At 39.5% G+C, this 22,893-nt stretch overlaps 1 long non-coding RNA gene across 1 annotated transcript; it reads right to left on the reverse strand.

The window, feature by feature from the left end:
• Nucleotides 1-8,502: 8,502 nt before the first annotated feature.
• Nucleotides 8,503-22,181, reverse strand: LOC310899689. Its single transcript, XR_014584519.1, has 2 exons — nt 19,119-22,181; nt 8,503-9,442 (listed from the first exon to the last, which is right to left on the reverse strand). It is a non-coding gene; the product is annotated as an uncharacterized lncRNA (long non-coding RNA).
• Nucleotides 22,182-22,893: the final 712 nt, after the last annotated feature.

Genomic DNA, 22,893 nt, shown 5'->3' on the forward strand with positions numbered 1-22,893 from the left:
TAGTACAAATCTGGGTCTGCAGCACTCCTTTACACAGTATTAGTTATAATCTTGGACCAATTTCAGCCTGTGAAGGAGGACAGAAGCCTAAAGTTGGCAGCTGAGGTTCTGGAGGTTGGAGGTGCAGGAGAGACGTTGGAACTGAACAGAAATAATAGCTGGTGACCAGAAATATATATTGATCTCTTCAAGTCTCAGTTTTCAATAAAATGAATATTGAATATACTACACCTAGACTTTATTATCAAAACTCTCAGTTGGCTGCATAGATAGGTTTGTTTCATGGATGCAGTTTTTTACTGGCAGCTCTTTACTGCAGAGGGATAGGTTGGGTATGGCTTATGAGATGCTCATAGCAGCAATGAGTTCAGCGTTAGCTAATGACCTTAATTTACTACCCAATCTTCTCATACTACATTCTGTGACACCATGACTACCTTGCCAGCAGCACCCAAACCTGCTTATTTTAAAGTTGAGTGTGATGTGTGCTGAAACCAATGCAATGAATAAAGCGTAGCTTAAAGATTTACAAAGAGCATCTTGTTAGCAAAACTTCTAAATAAGCACTAATGCTATGTAAGAACTCTTCTACTATAAGTGTATCTGTTGTTATGTACTTGGTTAGCAGGCATTTCTGTATTTTCATTATGATTTACTCTCTGAGAATTCTATTGTAGGGGTCCAAAGTAGGGCTTTGAACAAATAAAAGCCTAAATCCCATAGTAAGGCAGACAGACAAATTGCCACTTAAAGCATTTCTGATACTTTATTAAAACAATGTCTCTGACTTAAAATATTACCAGGAGACTTGAGAAAGTGAATTTATATTTAGATGAGTTTTGCTCAGAAGTGTTATTCTCCTGCTGAGGTAGTACTAGGTAGTCTAGTAAGAATGCTATAAAACATTTTAACAGAATTCCTTTCAATTCAGTACTTATAACAATAGAAATTGATCATAGCAAAAATTTAATAAAACATCTATTTAGTGCCTGCAGCAATCAACAGGATTTATTCCTTTGAGATTGTTTCTAAAATATTTAAATCTTGTTATTTTGTGTGCCAGTAAGAAGATACTACTTTTCTTGTCCAACTGGCAAAGGATGAAGTTGCAACAGTTTGAGCAGGCCAGAAGGTACAGTAGGACTTCTAAGACATAGACTGATCTTTGCTGAAGTAATTATTACATTAGTCTAATCTGTTTATCTTCTAGTAATTTAGCAGTTCCTATAAATAATCTTATCTATTTCCAATTTCCTTGAATAGTGAGAGAGAGCCACTTGATATTAATCATTTCACAAATGATCATTGTTAATTATTTCACCTTTAGCCTGAAAAACTAATGGTAGAGGCATCAATGACTCCCTGTGAAAGCTAATAATTGTTTGTAGATATAGTGGCCTCCAACCGGTCAATAAAGATCTCTTGCTTTCTGTAATATAATCAAGATAGATTATTCTCTTAGTGATAGCTAGAAATAAGTTGTGAAGGAGAAAGGTTTCCCTTCTGACCCTCTATGAAGAATTCTGTAGAGCTTATCCATTGTTAAATAGCTATGACGTGAAGTTTATACTGGGATTAGCAAATTTCACCAGAAATTAAAATGCTTGTAAAGATAGAATATGTTTTGTAATAGCTCGGTAAGTCATTTTAGTAAACTATGTATGTAAATCCAAAAATGTCTGTGGCAAATCCAAAATCTCCCATGATACTGAAAGCCAAGTAGAGTACATTGTAAAAAAAAAAAATTTTACAGTACTTAGACTTAAATTAAAATCTGTAAATTTGTTTCTTAAACTATACTTACCTTTTTTGTAAATCTCAAGAGCTTAAAAGTTATATGCTTGCTTAAGTCAGTGTTTATTTTTCTAAAAGTCATTTTATCTAGCTCTGAAGGCTGTAGAGGAGAGCTTTAAAATGCAATCTGTAAATGTTCAGAAGCCAGAAGGCAAAGAAAAAGATCTTGTCTTTATTCCCTCCTCCCAGCCTCCACCCCAAAGTCTTAATTTTAAATCAGCCCCCTTGTTTTGGGAGCCCCAGCTTGTTTTTCGAGCAGCTGGCAATAATGCAAATTGTCCACCAAAAAAAAATCCACAAAAAACAGCATTTGAATTCTGAACAATTTAAAGAGATCACTTTAGCTGAAGAGGCAAAAGACTTGTTAAGCAAAGGAAATCCCTTGTTCTTTTAAGTTCTCTAAGCACTGCTGTTGAGTAATTAAAAGAAGGATCATGATGACCCCACATTAGGTCAAAATCCAGATGATTTTATGTAAAGGAAATGCTCAATTAGAGAGGTCTCAGAGCTCCAAATGTCTTGGATTCACAGTAGTGACTTATTAAAGAAGGGTAAGAGGCACTGGGTAGTGTTGTATCCGTGACTAAAATAATTTGTGTTGCTCTTCAGCTACTTTGCTTACAAAAAGAAAGCATTTTAGGAATAAGATCTGCATTCATCACCACTAATTTGCTGTAATTTCTGTGCTGCTTCTCCCTAAAGCCACATTGCATTTCCATCACAAACAGCCAAGTGTAATGATGGTTATAATGCCTTTAATAGCCATATGGTAGGTAGAAATATTAACTTCTCAGGGACTAATAGGAAATATGAAAATGGAGTTAATGACCTGAATGCCTATCTGCATGAAGGCGTACTTTGCAAACGGCACCCTAGGAAACTTCTGATTGTAATATGCATGACCATTACGAATGTTACCAATATACAGCTATGAGAGCTCTCTTTACCTTGTATTATTAGGCTGCTGAATGTCTAGCTATGTTGGATAAAGATAAATGATGTTTTTTTTTCCCCCCCAATTTGGATAGAGTGATTATTTCTAACGGTGCTACCTTCTTCGTTCCTGTATTTGTTCTTTGTATAAAGTTCTCTCTGCTGGTTGGATGAATCGGGATACTGGTAATAAGAAAACTGTATCATTCTTAGGGAAGTAGAAAAGTTTCAAGGGGAGAAGTACTCAAGAAGCAAACGCTTTCACTGCAGAAAACGTCCTGCATTTATTCTTCATTAGTTACAGACATCCATTCTGGTTATTTTGTTGGTAACGCTGTTCTGCAGTTCATTATTATTTTTTTTTTAAACTGAATCTTATTGCACACTGATGTTTCGGTCAGCAGGATTAAATTAGAGAATATTTTTGCAAATTTAAAAAAGGGATTCCTTGCATGAAACTGTTTCTTTACACTGCGCTGGTGTGTGTATCTCTGCCACATGACATTTGGATAATACATCTATTAACTAAATGTTATTGTTTTTATGGTAGATACCTTTTAAAAAATCTTCTGGTTCATTTAGCTCATTAATATTTCATTAAGACTTATTTTCTTGACAAAGATTCATAAAGGCTTGACTCTTGAGAATACAACAGCCTGTTAGGAAAGATTTAGTGGGATGAAATGTAGAAATTAGGAGAAGTAACACCCAAAAGACTGAACTCAAGTGTTAGGTTTGAAATTCTCTGAGTGTGATGGAAAATGGTTTTGAAACATATGAAATGGTATTGAATAATGAAAGTTAAGTAAAGGGTAGTGATCCATTTTGGTAATTATCTAAACTGTCTTCATTTCTATTGCATTTTTATTATAACAAACGTGTTGTTAATTTCTTTTGGTTATGCCCTAATTGATAGACTTCTGCTATTACGCAGATATGGAGGTAAGCATCCTTAACTCAGCATCTTTTAGTTTAAAATATCCAGACCAAAAAGGAATTGCTGATGAGAGCTGTTCAGTGAGTACAGACCAGTCTTTTCCTAGGCTGGAGCCTGTAATGCATGGCTAATTGTTTCCAAAGAAAATTCTTGACTTCCCCAGACAGCGCCTGTCATATGAGAGTATATCTGAGGGCCGGGAGTAGGATCCAGTTAGGATAATTTAAGTTCAGGTAAGTAAAATAGACTTCTGTAGTTAGTTTTAACTTTCATGGAGAAGGGAACCATTGACAAATGCTCACTTTTGGAGGGCAGATAGTAGATCTTATGATGTTTATTGAAGCACACTTTTTTTTCCTCGTTTACAACTTTATCATTAAAAGTTATTTTGCCTCATGTTGAAAATTAGACTTCATAATTAGCTGAAGATACCTTTTTTCCCTTACAGTGTTTTAGGTTTGTGAATCCAAATTTTTAAAAATCATGTTTAGAAAAAAAAAAAAGATATTCTGATGCAATATAAGTGATATTTTTAGTGGCTGTGTGTTTAAACTGATTCATTTTATCAACATGCATCTTGCTCTTCAACTCTGAATGTTTTTCTCTGTTCTGTGCTTGCAGCAGGCTTTCTAACTTGTTAGGATATGCAGTGTACATATTTGTTAGTATTGGCAATGAGCAGTTGGGTTCAGTGAGGTAACAAGGAATACAGAGTAGTTAGAGATTTGAAAGTGTAACTTGATTCTTGCTTCAGTAGAAAACTGAATATGGCAGTGAGAATACGAAACTAATTCCAAACATAAAAAGGAACCATAAACGACAAAAACAGTGCCTAAATGTTGTGTACTAAACCAACCCTATGTAATTGCTTTAAAAGTTTGCAGAGAACTGCGTAGGACTGTATGTGCTTAGGAAAAACGTGTTAGACATACAAAGCAGTAACAGAAAATAAGTCACTTAAGGGACGTTATCTTTCAAGATGGCAAACTTTAAAAAAACAATGTTTTGTATCTATGCTAAAAATCCATTTCAAGCAGAAAATGCATAAGCAATAATTTAACATGGAACTGGATATCAAAAAAAAAAAAAGCTGCTATTTATATAGACTTGATGGGAATTATGCCTACTGAGGATTCCTTCTAATAAAGAGGTTAGAAAGATAGAGTTGCTGTGATTTCCACTATTGTAACATTCCTCTTCAAACATTTTAAGTCTGGGTGAGAGTCTGAAAGCTTAGAGGCCAGTACTGTGTTCACAGGGCTTTGGAGAGAGAAGATAGAAAGAAAAGGACTTCTTTTTTTTTTTTTTTAAGGCTGCACAGTTGTAAATACGCATATTTAAGACTATTTAACCATGTCTGCTAAATTACTGAAGTTAATCTATTGTTGAATTATAGAATATTATTTAATACATCAGCATTGTTTTTCCTGACCTGACCCAAAATTGGAATGGACTCCAATATAATTTTTTAAAGTGTTTCTTAAGTTGTATGTATTACAAACTAATAAAATATTTGTTAACCTGTCTACTAAGCCTTACTGTTTTTCGCCTATGCAGTATTTGGGGGGAAAATACCCCAGATGGGGGATGAAAAACCCCAGAAACTTCTGTCTTGTAATACAGTTCTCTTCTAATTAGTTCTCTTCTAATTTCCAGTCAATGTTTGTCTGATTTAGAAGAAAAAAAAAGGGGGGGGGGGGGGGAAGGAGCGGAATGGTTGGGGGTAATTTAGGTGACTATAGGAGCAGAGTTACTAGACTTAGAGGATTGACTACCTCAAGTGTTTCAAACTAGTTTTTTAAGTCTGCATTTGTAGTTCTTCAAGCTTTTAAAGTCCTAATGCCAGTAGGATTTATTATCTATATATTATGGTTGGGTAATAATGTTGAAGTTGTTTGTACACATTTTTTTTTAATATGCTGGTGCTGTCAATATAATATATACTAACCAACTCGTTAAGGTAGATTCTATTTATTCCCGGAGGAATCATTCCCATCCATGTATTCAGGTATTTGTATGATGGTCAGATACGAACTGCAAGTTAACCCGAAACTTCTGAGCAAAACTTGTCCTGCGCTCGCTGGGGCTCCAAAAACAGTGTCAATTTTAACAAGCCAGCTTCTTTTTCCTGTACGTGGAAGATTTGCTGTAAGCTCTTTGGCTCCTCAAGCATAGAAATCTTTTACAGAGTGCCTGTGAGCGATACCTGTGTGTCTGCGTGTATGTATTTTGTGCGTGCACACATGCAAGACGTGCATGCACGCGGGGAGGGGTGCTGCTCTTCGGGGCTGTGAAGCGTTCCGGCTGTTGTAATTTGGGCTTGCAAAGCGGTATGATACAATGTTGCTGAGCAGAAAAGCGCACGATAGATTTAATGTAGCCAATTGTGTACTTTTGAAAAAAAGAGTAACTGTTCAGTGTGAGTTAATTTTGGATTTTTTCAGCATCTCTCTTTTAGGCTTTGTGCTGCATTCTTCTAGACAAATGCGTATTCCATGTGGGCCACTGTTCTGCTAAATGCTCTCAGTTCTCCTTTTGCAATCAAGATTATGTTGCTAAGGAGATTTTGCTTTTATTGGTGCCATTGATTTGTGTTAATACGTTTTGAATACCTCTCGGTATTCTTCCGTAGACAAGGCCAAAAGAAAAACTTCCCTGAGTTTCCCGATTTACATTACAAATGGAGCGGTGGTGTAATGAAGCCGATATAAAGTGGGCAGTTGAAAGGGAACTAAAGAAGGGCACTCAAGTGAGAAATGAAGAAATGTGCCGAGAGCGGTCTGCGGGCCGCCTTCGGCCCAGCTGCAGGAGCTGGCTCAGGCCGGCGGCCGGGGCCGCGGGGAGAGCCCGCGCCTCCGTCCCGCAGACCACCCACTCGCTGCGGATGGCTCCCCGGATTACCCCGACGCTTCCGACCACGACGGGGCCGCCGGTGGCCACAAAGCCCGAGCCCCCCAGCCCCGAACCACCGATGGGGCCCCGACCCACTGATGGGGCCCTGGCCTGTTGTAAACGCAGCAGGCCCCATCTCCTGCTCCTCTTCGCAGCCGCCTTCGATGAAAATGTGTGGTGGGGAAGGGGTTGGGGTTTAATATAAAAAGTGAATTGGAAAGAAAGCAAAGCTATTTCCCCTTCTCCAAAGACAAGCTTCCCTTGTCTTCATAGATGGCTCCCCAGAAGACCAGCCCCAGGGGGATGTTAGGCCTCCTGCCCTCATGTGCACGGGCAAGGGCCTCCTCAGCTGCTCTCGCTCTTCCACGTTGTGTGGACGAGCTCATGAAGGACTCTCAGACCTCGTAGTCCTACATGAGGAGACTGGAGAAGTTTCACACCCAAAAGCCAAAGAGTGTTCCCATCCTGCAGGGTTTGCCATCACGGAAATCTTCAACCCCTGCTTGCCACCAGACACCAAGGTGGCACGGAGGTGCCTGGGTCAGGTGAAGGGGCCTTGGCTGGGTGATGTCTGCGCTTGCCAAAGCGAGGGTGGTTGCGTTGCAGGCATTCAGAGGTGAGGGCTTGTACTACACAGCACCTACACAGTCACAGGGAAGCACTGGGAGCCCCATCCCTTGTGCCCATGGATGAGCTGGGAAAGTAGTTTTAGGCAATTCTTTGAGGTTTTGCTTTTCCCCTGATGCAGGGAGGAGACCCAAAGTCACAGGACAGCCTGAATTCTGATCCAATGTAACAGACATTGAAGTAGAAAGGGTTGCTCCATCTTTTGCATCACTACTTTATGCTGTACGTTGCTTACATGAAAAACATCGCTTTGTGTTTACGGGGGCTTGCTTGCTTTGATTTTTGACATTGCTCCACAGAGCTCATCACTGTCAGACTGTTGAACATATTATGTGTAATATGAACTTACCCCCGTACACTCACAGTCCCTGCAGCAGTAAGCCCTTGCCTGTGAGATGAGCCCTTGGGGCTGCTGAATCTATCCTAGGGTGGTGGCAGAAAAGCTCAGCCTCAACCCCTGCCTATGGCCTTTTGAGGAGTCCAGGTATTTAGCGACTTACTCCTGTTTGTTTGCCTTTGAAGATCTGGATCTTGGATAGTTAATGAAATGAATGAGTGACATCAGGAGAGCTATCCAAATTCAGTGAGTATTATTTTAGCAATGCATCTTGAAATTTTGTGCTGTTCTATATTAGTGTCACAGCTCTAAGTGAAATCCTTTGTAGTGTTTCAAGAGCCTGTACCCAAACACATTGTCTTTCATATCCTTTTTCTTCGTACCTTTTCCAACACACTCTATGTAAAGGGCTGGTTTTTATATGAGATAATGAGTTTTGAGGTTAATGAGGATAGGGCCCAGCATTCCTACTGTATTGTACGCCATTGAGTATACAGTAGAAATAAATTAAGAGAGGCAGACAATGTTTTAAAATCCTCTTTCATTTAGGCATTTTGTTTAGCATTCAGAACACAGCCACATTACATGATTAGCTGATTTTAATGAGTGTCCTCTAATCAGTTAAATGAGAGTGTGTGGAAAACCTAAAAAGATTACTTTATATTTGCAGAGACAGTGTGTTTACATTGTTATACCTCAGCTAAGAGGATACTTGGCATGTATGGTGCATCTAAGAGAAAAATGTGGAAGGCCAAAGAAACCTTGAAGACAATTGGATCCAGCCCATTCTCCCTCTCCCCACAATGCAAGCTCTGATGACTTAGTATTTTAATTAATGTCAACCCTTACCATCAGTGCTCATGGGAACAATCATTAAACCAACACAAAAACATTTTAAATGGCTGGCAACCTACCAGATACTGAGCTAAGCATTCCCATGGTAGAGTGGACGGTTTCATAGCCAATTCTGTGCTGGATTAAATACGTTCTTTAACAGTACTGACTAGAAAGCCTATTATTTTCATACTAAACAATGCAATACAGTTTCTAAGTTATTCTATTTTAAAATGTTTTTATATTTACTTCCCAACACTAGTATCAATGTTATTTACATGGATGTGGTTGAATTTTACTCTTCGTTGCCACTAAAACTTGTTTTTCTTTTTCTTCCTTCCCCCCATTTTGGTTTTGTTGCTGCTAAACCAAAACCATATTTTTTTCTCTCAGATAATTCACATGATCAGGCACAGCCTAAACCAACAATCAATTTCCTAAGTAGCTCTAAAAATTGCTGGCTGAGTGAATTTTAAAACTGGATGACTTATTTTTGTATCCTTAGTTTCGCGTTACGTTACTTTTGCATGGCATGAACTCGGGCACACCTCTGCCTGTCCAGCAGTTACTCTGCTCTCCTCACCGCTGCAATACTTGCTTGCCAAGTATACTGAGCAGTCTGATCTTTCTCATTCCTCGAAGGCCTTTCCCCCCCTCCCATCTTCTGTGTTTGCTGTTTGCTCAAATTGTTTAAACATGGAGCTCAATGACAGGCTATTAGTGCTGACTAGAGCCACACATAATGTGGCCACATGTTGTGTAAGCTTCACAACTTGTCTGCTAATTCGCCTCAGGCCTGTCCTGAAATACCCTTGCTATTCTGGTTCTTAGCCCTTCCTGAGCAGAGGCAGACACTCCTGCTGGCTTGCATGACACGTTGGGGAGCTCTCTGACTGGGGTCTGCATCCCCAGGGGTGATGCCACAGCAGTCATGGATCTCCCTGTGAAGGGGAAGAGGATGGAGGCAACCATGTGGTAAGGATGAGGAGGAGTAGAGCTCGTTCCTCTTCTGGTGCTCCCCACGGGGTGGGAAAACCCACCGCCACGGTGCAGGCTCCGGCATATCTTCTCCATAGAAAGTCTATGAGCTGCAAGGAAGGGAGAGCATGGGGAAGCCCAGGTGAGCAAGCAGAGAGGAGACCATTTTCCGTTTCATTCCTTTCATCGTGATCTCTAATGACACAGGAAGGAAGGAGAGTTGGGTTGTTTTCAGTGGGCAGAAAAAGGTCAGCCCATTTAGGACAAGGATAATGAAACATGAAGAGCTGTGGCTCAGAGAATTTACTCAGCAGAAGAAACACTTGTTGGGCAGAAAATAAATGAGCCTGGAAGAATCCAAGAGGTGGAAAGTCAAAAGACCAATGCAGATGCACTGGTATCCAAAAAGGAGATCAGTTAGAGAGATCAGGTGATGAGGTAGTTTGATTAATGGTACATGGTAGATTGAGCTATAGGATTGATGGGTTGATATGGCTCATCAGAGTGGAAATAAATTGAAGAAACCTAAAAAGGCCTTGGAAGCCGGAAGCCCCAGCAACAGTGTATAAGCAATGGTAAAATAAACTAAAGCCAAAAGCATACTAGAAAGGGGGAATGAGAAAGTTTTGGAAAGGTGGAATTTAGGAGAACATGAAAATTAAAGTTTAATGAAAATCATTGGATAATGAGCAAGGAAGACAAATGGCATAGGAAAAAAAAAGAATTTTGGAAGAGGAAATTCCAAAGGCAAGGAAAGAAGGAATTTAAAAGTGAAATGGGGAGAGTTGGGTGAATTAAAAACACAGGGAAAAAAAAGTGAGGTGGTCACAGAAAAGGGCAAAAAATGCGAGCATGAGTATACACAGTATACAGTTTGCATCCAGTCTCTTTAGGAATATCTTTACATCTGATAAAATAGGGGGGGCTTTGAAAACAGAAAATTCCATGATTACCACCTCCACTTCAGTGTGTCCATCTCCATCCTACAGGATGAAAAATTACTGTTCCCAATTAATGAATGTACTTCACACGTGTTTTTTTTTTTTTTTTTAAAGTTACAGGGAGAGCTCTTGCTCCATTTTCTCCTTTCTGGATCCTGTCACTCTGAAATGCTTCAGCTATTCAGTGTCCCATCCATCTCAGAGATCAAGACCCAGAACACACTCTTCTGTTGTGTTTTCAGATCCTTGTCAAGCTTTTCCTAGTTCACTACCTGAATTCTCTGACTTGGGGAGATAGAGGAGCAGAATGAAGGAGAAGCGGCATTTTACCTGTCCTAAGCTGCTGCAAACAACTTTCCCCATTAAAGTGTGATTTTCCTGGAGGATGAAGGGCTGTTTTCAAAAGCACTGTAAGGATCTAAGCACTTTTGAAATTTGTTTCCCTTCTATTCAGTTTATGACCCATATTACAAACAGGCTGTAAAACCTTCGGTTGCTACAATGTCCAGAAAGTCTCTGGCAAAGTCATCATCTGTTTCACGAAGGTGAAGTCTGCTGTAGACAGATGAATAGTTTCTTTAGTCGAGGCATATAATTAGACCAACAGAATTTTCATGCAAATTCCTCCCCTAGGAATAATGAACAAATATACAGAATTTAGCATTCCATGCCAGACCACTGGCTAAGGACAGATGTTCAAAGGATTTAAAAAAATTGAGGGCAGGCAGCTAAAAACAATTTAAAGTTGATGCAACCAAGCTTGTGTCAAAGATCTTGTCTCTTCTTCAAGTATGAAGCGTCTGGTGCTCTCATTTACGTGGCAAATAGCTGTTCTTATTTATACAGTAAAGCTAAAAAGTTCAAGTTAGGATAGTAAGCTTATTTTTGTATGGGCTGTACAAATACTTGTCTTAGAGATGGGTCTTGTTTGAAAGAAAGTGCAAGCAGTTAGACAAGAGAGGCAAAAAGAAAACCTGACTACAAGCAAAACGTCCTGTTAGTTCCCTTAGAAATAATGATGCTTCTTCAAAATTTCCCCCTACTCATTTCAAGCATGCCAAAGCTAGCCCTGCCTGTCACAGCTAATGCATACCAAGCATCCTCTCACCCCCACAGCAAGGATTTAGTTTGGTGTGTGTGTTAATCAACAGGATCTGTTTTTTTTTTTTTTTTTTCTCTTCCTTCTGAGAAGCAATTGTCTTTCTCAGGTCCAGTATGAATAAAATGAAAGAGGAAAAAAACAGCATAGCTGACACAAAAACCTCAGGACAATTTGGTTTTCTTCCCAAAATGCAAGGCATCCCAGCCCTGGGAAGTTTTGCTTCTTTCTAGCGGCGTATAGATGTCTTGTTTTTCCCCATTCAGGTTAGTTGAATGTTAAAACTGATTTTCAAAGATCCTTTTTCTTTCTCTCTAGTCAGCAGAGAACTGACTCAGCATCCCAACAACAATGCATTTAGAGCAGGCATTAGTTTTGAAGATGTTGATTCAACTCTGTGAGAGACCATGGCAACAAAGATAGGATGAAGACCTTTGAAGAAACCTTTGAATACTGTTTGGAAGAAGGAGAATGGATAGGAAAACAGAGGGAAAGAGAGATGGATTCAGTCGCTTCTTAGTGATGCTACCATTTTAAGGGGCAGTACTAATTCCTATAATAGATTTCACTCCTGAGCAAAGAATGCTACCGAAAAGCCTCGAATGAGTGCCACTTCCCATTGAGATAATGTCTAGGGCTGTAGCGAGGGTTTTTTTCCCTGTGTTTGTTTTGACAAGTAGATTCTTTTGCTTTATCTCTCTTAAGCAAGAAAAGTTTTAAGGCTTAAAGATTTGAGCCCTCTGAGAAATCAAAACTTCAGTCTTTGAGATCACGCTAAGTATATTTACTCAAGATTTATGACAAATCCCACAGAAGGAAGGAGAATGCTTAATTCAATTCAAATAGGCTGGAACTTACCATCTAAATAAGGACTAATCTACTGCCTGCCTGTGCTTCTCTAGGAAGGGACACCACCGCTCTCGGTGTAAAACAAAAGAGGACTTTAGGGAAATAGAAAGTCTGAAAATCCTTGTGGTCTATTCATGGGTTGTTTCCTTTTAACTGATGTTTCAAAAGTTATGCTTGCTCATGACAAATGCAGTTTTCAGGTTTTGAAAGTAACATTCTTTTTATGATTTTCAGTCTGTGCTAAGAAAATCCTATAATACTTTGTCTTGCTATAGCTATAAACATGGAAGAATTTTGATCAAAGGAGACTATTTTAACAGTTGTCTTTCAAGGCAACATGTGCAGCTCTCTTGGCAGCTTCAGCTATTAAATTTTGAAGAAAACAGAAGTCTTTGCATGTCTAAGGTGTCAAAAATATTGATTGTATTGCCTTTCCTTAGTGCTTACTGGGATCTCAAAGCCATGGTCAGGTAATAAAAGAGCCCTGCAGCAGGAACTCTTAATTTAGTTCAAAGAGATCAGAATGATTCCCCCCATTTTTTTATTTTTTATTTTTTTAAGTATTCATAATCTACCTTCTCCAGTTATTTGTCAACAGAAGTAGAATTTTATTTTCTTGGTTAAGCATGGTCTGGGATTAGTTACGGGAGAAAAGGAAGGACTGTTGCTCTTTTTGCCAAAGCAGGGAAGAGGGACTCCCCTCCCATTACCTTTTCACAGCCAGGGAAATGAACACTTCCATTATGCTGGACAATGAGGAGCAGAAGTAGCAGGTGGCGACTGCTACTAATCAGGAAGTTAAGTAATAGCAGTACTTGAGCACTTTCTAAAGGATTACTGTTTAGGGGAAGATTTGTCCCCTATCTAGGCACCACTGGAAAGAAAACAGAGTGAGAAAGATGAAAAGGTGCCTATTAGTTACAGATTTTCCATCCCCTCCCCAGCTCCACCCCCCCACACACACACCCACGTACACACTCTGCCCACTGCCCTCCCTCCCCTGCCCCAAAGTGTTCAAATTACTCTAGCAGACATCCCGTAAACCCATAAGAATAGGTTCTCCACTTAATCCAATCCCCTGCTCCTTCTTCCCCACATAGAAGAAGGCCAGCCTTTGCCTACACACACTGGCTGGTGCCCCTGTGATCCGTTGCTTGGCTGACCAGAAAGAAAAAATTGGCACAATTTTTACACTACCTGTAACCACACTTTTTGGTACTGAAGGAACAGAAAGCTATTATTGACATTTTTAGTCCAGAAATTACACATTATCTGACAGATACCCATAAAGAGGCCTAGATTTGCTGAAGAGGTGCAACCATATGTCCCAAACCTGTCTCTGCAAGGTGCCACTAGCTAGTATTTCACGTACCTTCTTGAATTTATCCACAGGTCACAGCTACCTCAAGTGTTTTGTGAGCTCTTTTTGGGGGGTGTCTTTTTAGACTACGCTCAGTGGGGCTGAGGTTTTTAATTCTTGAATCAATACAGGGCCATTCCTTCATGTCATGAACTGCATTTTTTCGGGTCACACCTCTGGACTAATGCGATTTCTACAAATCAGGTATGACCCCTGGGCCTGGCTGTACTGCCAGCATGTACTGGAAGCACAAAAGACTATCCTGAAGATCACCAAGTACAGAGCCCTCTACATTAGCCGCAGCTCCTCCAGGACAAAACCCTTTTAAAAATACTGTTTGCTCCAGCCATTTTAGTACCACTGTTTGCTTTCTTATGTGTTGACATGGTGGCTTAGCTTCCTCAGAACATTTTTGTCTCAAAGATCATTATTTTCTTTTCCAAGAGTCCTATGAACAGACTGATTGTACTTCATCAATTTTAAATTTTGACCGTCTGCCAATTGCTTTCACATCTAAAGCCAATCAAAATTAAGAAGATTCAGAAAACAGTAAAAGAGGAGCACATCCACTTCAAAAAAGGTTACCCAACTGTTAGTTGCTGTTGTTTCATTTTGTCTCGGGCTTTATAATGATGGCTTTCAGCATCTTGGCTCCACTCACGGGTCCTGGTTTAAGACCCAGCTCTGTGCCCACCCTTCCCTGGGGCAGAGGCACACAAGCAGGCTGCTGTGCGGCTCCGCATTTGCATTCGGTCCCGCGCTGACTCCAGATTCCCCTCTTATGAACAATTGCCAACATGCCTTTTGCATTTGTATGTGGGGACTTCACTTTCACAGCTGCTGATTATTGTAAATAACATGACTTAGAAATGCCATAGAAGGGCTGTAGATTTTAACAGATGTCTAATTTTGCTTGATTTAATTGACTAAAGGTAAGCCTGATGGTTGGTTACAGATATGTCATGATCAAGACTCTAACCTAGTTGCATGCCAGAGAACAAATGAATACACATAATAACTAAGGCTGAATGTTGCTTAGCTTCTCAGGATGGAAATTATTCATGCTGTAACACTATTGACATCTTCATCAACAGATCCCATAAGGATTTGTTTTATGAAGTTTTTCACCTAATAATTAGAAACTTCACCAGAAATCCTAAGAAAAAATGTGAAATCCCACAGTTGTATCTCAGGTTTTCAGGCTGTGCTGCTTTTCTGACCTCAGAGCCTACACCCTGTGAATGGGTGTAGGTGAGGCCATCACCTGCATGAACAGACCTGCCAGCCTCTGTGGTTATTGGGAAACGTCGTACATGTAGGAGGTGTGAGCAGGAGGCTTCCCAATTGACAGTGACACACGAATTTCTCTGCTGGTCCATACTGGTACTCTACAGAGAATCTGAATGATGAATGCTTCACTGCAGTGACTTGTAGCTGTTATTTGTTGTCCAAACTAAAACAAAGACGTTTAAAGCTTTGATTTTGTACACACCCTGTTAAATATCCAGCATTTCAGTACTGTACATTTGAGACCAAAACTTTAGGAAAATATTGTTTCTTTGATGGCTTAAAGAGTTACTTTCCCCTTCCTATCAATGGTTTGAAAAGTATTCTTGCTGCTGAGTTAAAAAAACAAATGGCAAAATGGAGTTTCTACTTCTGTGATTGTAAGATAGGCTTTTGCCATATTCTTCGCATTGAATAGAAGAATTTGTCCACAGACAAAAGACTAACATTACTATCAGTTTACTAATCAACAGTGCTAGTAATGCCATTATTGCAGTAATCAAACCACACAAAATCATGAAGTTCATTTTTGGGGCCAGAGGCAATAAAAAGTGAATAAGGGAACCAGGTTCACTCTGCGCTCCATGTGTGTGGGTAGAGGCAAGGTAAAAGGAAAGCTCGGAGACAAGCCCAGCTCTGATAAATCAAGTTTTGTACATGGAAGGTGGACATGCATGCCAGAAGAGTGGAATCAAAGTGGAGAACTACTTTTCAGAAACTCGCTTATGCCATAAGACTGAATCTACGTCCCTTAGGGGAGGAAAGAAGAATTGCATCCTGCTGCTTTACTTCTGCCAGACTTTGAATGACAAATGTTGCTCAGAGCAGGTGCCAGTGTCCAGAGAAGGATTTCCAGGCTGTGAGCCTCAGCCTCAGAGAGGGGAGGTGAACTCAAGCTGCACGGAAGAGCTGGTGCCGCAGAGAGGGCTGAGTTGCAACCACACTCCTCCCTCTAGTATTCCAGTGTTTCTGCCTGGTCAGAGTGCTGGCGGCTGCAAGTCCCATTCAGGTACTCTTAACTCTCCCTTTACAACGTGTTAGATTATTTTCAGCAGGAACTATGGTGTCTAACTCAGGAATTTGATTCTGGAAAGCATAAGCTAGAAGTTATGAGTGTCAATGAAGAATATAATCCTTGTGGTTCAGGCCATAAGCCAAGGTAGATGTACTGTGACTGTGCATGGTTTGTTCTAGGAAACCAGGCTAACTCCCCTATTTTTTCTTAGTGTTGACATTTCTTAAAAGAGAAATATGGGAAGAGTACAAAATACCTTGAAAATTGAACAGTGTATGTCTTTAGTTACAGTTTAATTTTCAGCAGAATAAATGAAATGTGAATGATCCCGAAGTATCTCTTAAGTATTTTTGTTTACATATTTAAACTGGTAGTTTGTGTGGTGCTGTCTTGAAGTGCTGAGGTGAAAAGATGACTAAAGTTATAAAGTGTTTAAGACAGAATTATATAGGTTTCAGAAACACGCAGAAGGAGACCTCTGGATTTCATAGAATTAATGGACCTCTACTGGGGGTAAAGATGACTTTCTTTCTTTTCCTGAAGCATTGGGTTACAATGATCAGATTTTGTATAGAAAAAGCAGAACAGGCTAGAGGAACAGAAAGGTTGGGTTTGTTTTCTTTGGAAGAGTCAGTTTTAGCCTGCCTCTGACAGAAAATGACGTGGTTGTTTGGGCTCTCATTCACTTATGTCACTGTTGGGGTTCTGTACTTTCACCCTCCCAGGAGAGCTCTTTCCTTCTTTTCCCTATTGTCATCTCTCTGGCTGTTGATAGTGTCTTTAGGAAGGTCTCATTAAGCACAATAACATTATTTAGAAAAAAAGGATAGCGGTGAAGTAGCAATTGCAGCAAAAATCAAATATGAATCTGTGATGTTCCAAGGATAGCAGGGTTCTTTCCTAATTGCACTGCCAAGCTAACCACTAAGATATAGCTTTTAAGTTTTAAATGTGGGGCTGCTTTGAATCAATATTCCATATATCCTTGTTAAAGGATGTTTTGCAATGCTTTCTGGGAAAGACCAGCACTTAACCTCCAAACTAGCTATAAAAATATTAATTGTAACTATATGAGAAACCTTAGCTTGTTTTTACCATTGTGTGAAGTACAAAATATAAATTTAGATATGATTTAGGTGTTTATGAGTACATCACATCCGATGGTGATGTATGATATAGTGGGAGGCAAGCTGTCATTAGCATCCACACATTAAGAAAAAAAACGTGTGAATCCTCCACCTACAACCTTAATTGAACTTAAAGGTTACTAGCCTGCATAGACCACCAGCATTATCTAAAGAAGAAAAAAGAAACAAATGTTTAAGCCATTGAGCATCCCACCCACACTTCCACTCATTAGTTCCACTCTGCCTGTACTAACACTGCAGTTGTGCATCAGTGGTGCGCTGCAACCATCTGGCTTCCCCCAGACAGACATGTGGGCAGCTTATCTTCAAAGATGAATACCGGCTTTTAGCAACAGCACTAACAGCTGTATCAAGCCAAAGAATGGAAAATAGATCTCCTAAGTTCATCTTCTTCCATAAAGGACTGAATGACCCACGTTTGGCAGTGCCGTTTTAAATGAAGACACTTGGTCAGATTTGCATGTACTTCCCTGTCTCTTTGTAGAATGTACTATACAGATGATTTTAGTTAAAGAGCATCAATTATAGAGTGCATCTATAGGACATACTAGCAGATGAATATTCTTTCCTTGCCTAGTGGAAATGAGGAATCCTCTGTGGAGATAAAAGTTGGGAAAGTTACCCATTACAGTCCATATGATCTTTAGCTTTGTCTTCCTAGTAAGCACTACATAATTACTGTGAGATGTTTGCAACTACCTTTGGAGATGTCTCCTTTAACTCTTGCAATATTAAGAAAATAGTTTTGGATGGAAAAGTAGAATTTCATTTTCAAATCAATGCCATACATCCCATTCAGGTATTGCATTGCTTCCTAAATTACTCAGTATCTTTAATTCCTGCTTACCTATTGCGAAACTAATGCGTTCCAGAAAGGATAGAGTTACTCGAGCATCTGAATTCCTACAGGGAGCATGAGGGTGAAGTACTATTTAATTGTTTTGACTCTACAAATGATGCAAAACCAAGTACATGGAGGAAGGACTTATACATTGGGAAGTATGCTGCTTCATTCATCACTCTAAGAATGGATCGTGAATCATGCACACAAACTGAGATTTGATTCTTTCTGTCTCTTGGCCATGATATTATTTTTCCCCATTTGTTTTATTTGAAACAGGAAATTACTTGTCTTCTCCCTTAAGAGAGCACCTTCATGTCATCTGCTTTGTTAAATGACTCTTTAAGATTAATTCTCCTTGTGAAAGCGTATCTACGGTAAAGATGCTGAATGCATACTTACCACTAGTGGAGAATAAGGGGCATGCAGACTTGTCCACAAACTTTTCATGAAATAAAAGGGAAAAATGCTTTTCATTTTTCAAAGGGGAATTGAACTGTTATCTACATATAAGTGACTGTGGTCTTGTATGGTCCTGAATGGATCATAGTACTGGGAGCTTGCAGTGGTTTTACAGTTACTTGGTCAGCTACCCTACACAAGTGTACATACAAATGTATAAATGTTCTCTGTATAAAAGATATTTCCAGTGACAAACTTGCAAATAGGTCTTTTTTCAGGCAAGGTCACTCCCTGCACCTAACCAAGAGGCAGAAAGACGAGAAGAACATCCATAATACTTTGCTAAGCAATTCCTTTCATCTTAATGCATTGCCTTTCTTCTAAGCTCCATTATTGACAATACACATGGCAACTACAGATATATGGTAGTGTACTGGGAAGATAAAGGGCAGGTAGAAAAAAATTCCTCTGATCTTTTCTTATCCCTACATCTGCAGGGTGCCCTGGAAGAAGCAGATGAAATAAACAAAATATGCAGATCCACCTCCAGAGTGACTTTCTGCAGGCGTGACTATCACCAGGCCCTGCTGGTGTTTCCCAAAGAAACCACAGCTAGCACACACATCCAAATTCAGTCTTCTGCCATGATAACACACTTTTTCTTTTCTTCTTCCAGCAGACACCCCCAGCATATAAGTAACTAGCCACAGACAGATAGTCCAACTGTCACACTGACAGCTTAAAACCTCCAACCTTCTCCCCTATCACTCGTCTTCCCACTGCCCCCAAACCCACTACTGGCAAAGCCATAATTATCTCCCTGAAGGTGATAAGGTGGAAATACCTTGGTTCTGAGTGCCACTTCTTTCACAGAGAACAGGATGGGATTCTTCACGTCTGCAGAAGATATTGAAGATACAGGCTAAGGTGTATATGCTAATTAGCATTTGCTAATTAGCAATTAGACACACATGGCACATTCATTTAGGAGGTTAACTTGCAAACTTTCTTATCAGCTCAACTTGCTTTAGCAAGCTTTTGGTCACAATGTAGAGACAGCAAAGAAGAAGCAATTGAATCTGAATAAATTCTGAAGAAATAAAAAATAATAATAATAAAAAAAAATTGAATAAGTAAGAATCTGAATAAAACAGTACTAACTACTGCCTGGTAGTCAATATGGTTTAAGTTGCATAAAATGTGAGTTGGCAGATTGAGGAGTCAGAAGCTAGAATTGCCTATATGGCCATAATTTGGCCTCCTAATGCATAGCTGCAATGGTGTCCTCTCATGGCTTACAGCTGCGTACTGTTAACTTTCTCTTTCACCCTTGCTCAGAACACTTCTAAAAATACTTTAAGCTGTTTAGTGTGAAATCTTTTTTCGTGTCAGGACTCTAGAGTAGAAGTAAAATCCAGTATTTGAGGCAATATTCAGTACCTTTAACTATAAGACTATCTTTCTCTTGCACAAACTCACTTGACAGCCACTTGTATGGAGTTCTGCTGCACTGCTAGGAAGTGCATCCCACGTACCGAGGGAGGCCAGGGTCCTGTGGATCCTAAATATCAAAACCAAGAGCAGAAAAGGGCAGTTTTGTGGAAGACAAATAAGCAATGCTCAATCAAAAATACAAAGGATCAGAGGAATTCAGAAAGGTGCTTTCAAGACCTGGTTGCTTCCTTTTGTGAATTAACCTAAAGGTGTTTGATATACTCAATTTTCATGGCATTGACGGGATGGAGCTGACCATGGGTTCACATACCACAGCAGGATCAATCGACAGCTAGCCCTACCAGTTCGAAACATGAATGCTGATAGTGAACTGCAACAAGCTTATTAAGAAATTCCAATATGGGAAGAAGGATGTTCTTCTTTTAGACTATCAGAAGTCTTTTGTCTGTGGGATCTTTTTATTAATTTACTTATTTATTTATTTCCCCTTTCTTAATACTTCTATGTACTGGTATGTCTGCTTTGGAGAAGAGAAGGGCAAGGGCATATTCCCAAATGAAAAGTGTTCGTGCAGGAAGTTCCAAAATGGCTTACACACAAGTATTTTTTCTTAAATAATGAATAGTGAGAAAACTTGTATTGACTTTAAGTGGTTACGGTCACTTTTCCATGTGTGGACTTATCTGGTCTTGGGAAGGAATAATTTCTGAAGAAATTCTAAGTAGCTTGTGACTATAATTTTTTTGCTCTTTAGCCCTTTTTATCCAAAACAGAACACAAAATTGATATTGAACTCCTGTCATTTGTTGCACTGATCTATCAATACCTTTTTTGTACCAGAAGCTTTTCCAGGAGCAGCACTTGTGCAAGCTGAAGCGTTTCTGGAAATGACAACTGCCTGATTTTGTACTTTGGTCCAGAAGTGCTCTAACTGGCAGTGTGGGCAGGTGTCTTACTGCCTGAAAACATTATCACCTGCCTTTAGGATGCCACCTTTTCAGCTTTCCCTGAGAGCATGCATTGATTTTCCCCAAATAATTGTGAACATGGTCTGGTAGCATCGTTAGTCACTGTGTGTGAACTTGCTGCTTTTCAATTACAAGTGTGGTACTTAAAGGGATAAAGGAAAATGAATTCTTGAATTCTTCATAGGTAAATTACAGTTGTTTTTTTTTTTTTTTTAAATGAAAGAACTCTGTGAAAGAAATGCTTTCAATTCTGGGTCATATAAACATAACAACAAGGTCATTTATAAAAGTCAGTGTATACATGATGTTACTTTCACTGCAAAATACACAACATTATTTAGCACTCAAGTTTCTTTTTCAGTTGATTATTTTTAAAGACTCTACCCAGTTTAAGGTAGTAAAAATTACTATTCAAAGTATGCTCTAATGGTCTTTTTTTTTTTTTTTTACACTCTTTGAAACTTTACCCAATGAGTGTCAGTACTGCAAAAAGTAGTGATTATATACTACTCTTACCTATAAGCATAAGGTAAAGTAATCCACACAGATCGCTAGTGCAACTTGTCACCTACTGTCCATGCATCTGCGTGAATTGCACAGCTTGAAGTAAAAGGCTTCCTTTCTCCAGACTTGTGCCTCTGTGTATGTCAGGTAAAGTCACCACTGGGGAGAAAAGGGAATTAATCTCCAATATCAAAACATGAGCAGTTGTGCTCTCAAGCACAGTACGCATCTGAGCAGTGAGTAATTCTTAAGTAAACCCCTACTTGGGAATATTACAGACAAAGGCCTTTCAAAAAAAAAAAAAAAAAAAAGAACAAACAAACCAAAAAACAACAAAAAGGCCTGTGCAAATGTACTCAGATTCTTCTATTTTTGAAATAAAGTACTTCCATGTGTGTCAAGAGAACCATTTCTAGGTGGACCTCCTGAAGCTATTCCAGTATAATTCACTTCCAACTTATATAATACATTAAAAATATCTCATCTGCTAGTCTATGTCCAAACTGACCCAGCACTGCATATTGAGGACTGCTTTATAAGGAAAACTTGGTTGAGCAAAGAGAAACAGATGTTTCCTGCCTAGTAGCATGAAGCAAGTTAGTGTGTTGGAAAGCCATCTACAGCTAATGGAAGGACATCCAGGATTGCAGTTGCCATGATTTTTTCTCCCTAAGCAGCTTCAGAACTAAAGATTTTGATTTTTAGCAGCTTTAGAAGGGAACCAGCATCCCTTTTAGATGCAATTGCAAAAGCAGACTGAGAGGGAGAGATGAGGGTCACTGGATGAGGAAGCAGCAGTGAGTGACTCCGAGTAGAGGAGGGCGTTGGTGTTGGTTATAGTCAGTCCCTGGGGATGCCACCTCACCAGAAAGCAGCATCAGTCTCTTGTCAGGGATCTAAGCAGTGCACTGGCTGCTGCTCTAACAGCATCACCACAGCTTTCCTACCTTGAGCTTATAATTTGAATAAGGTTCAGTCCACTTATGTATAATACAGGTTAAAATCTGAGTTTTCCACTTGCACAGGGAGTGCCATGGGTGCCTGTTTATATTCACTCTCCAGCATCTCAGGCTGCACAGAAGAAAATGCACCATTCCTCGGAAAACAGAAAACGTCCATGAGGCAACAAGACATGGAGCTGCATGGTTGTTCTGGAGGGGGAAATGGCTTGCACCTACTTTTATGACTATTTCTGTATTTTACTGCATGAATAATTTCAGAAAGGTGATCCTCTACTTATCATAGAAATTACTGATTTACTTAAGTAAAAATATATATATATATATATATATATTTGCATTTTATTTCTTTTCCAGAAGGAAATTTTACTCCAGGTAACTTCTGTGACAGAACAGGGCAGAGGAGTAATGGGTTCAGAACAGTAAGTCCTGGCTTCTTCAGCAGTACTGTATGCAAACACAGTGACTCCTGCAAGCTGGAGCTCTCACCTGGAGGAATCGTACAGGAGGCTGATGGCTGGAAATCAAAAAAATTAATGGAAAGTTAGTGGGCAGATTAGCACCCTGTAATCACTACTTGAGCTGATTTCTAATGAGTTTGGGATTTCTGTCAATCTTCTCTTCCCACAAGGCTTCCTGGGAGAGACTTTACAAAATGAAACCAAGGAAGGAAAAAAAAAAACTGAAAACCTAGGTGTGTGAGGGCTTTATGTAATGACTGATGGTATGACTT

The sequence above is a fragment of the Anser anser genome (genome assembly GCF_964211835.1).
Source record: "Anser anser genome assembly, chromosome: 4".
NCBI lineage: Eukaryota > Metazoa > Chordata > Aves > Anseriformes > Anatidae > Anser > Anser anser.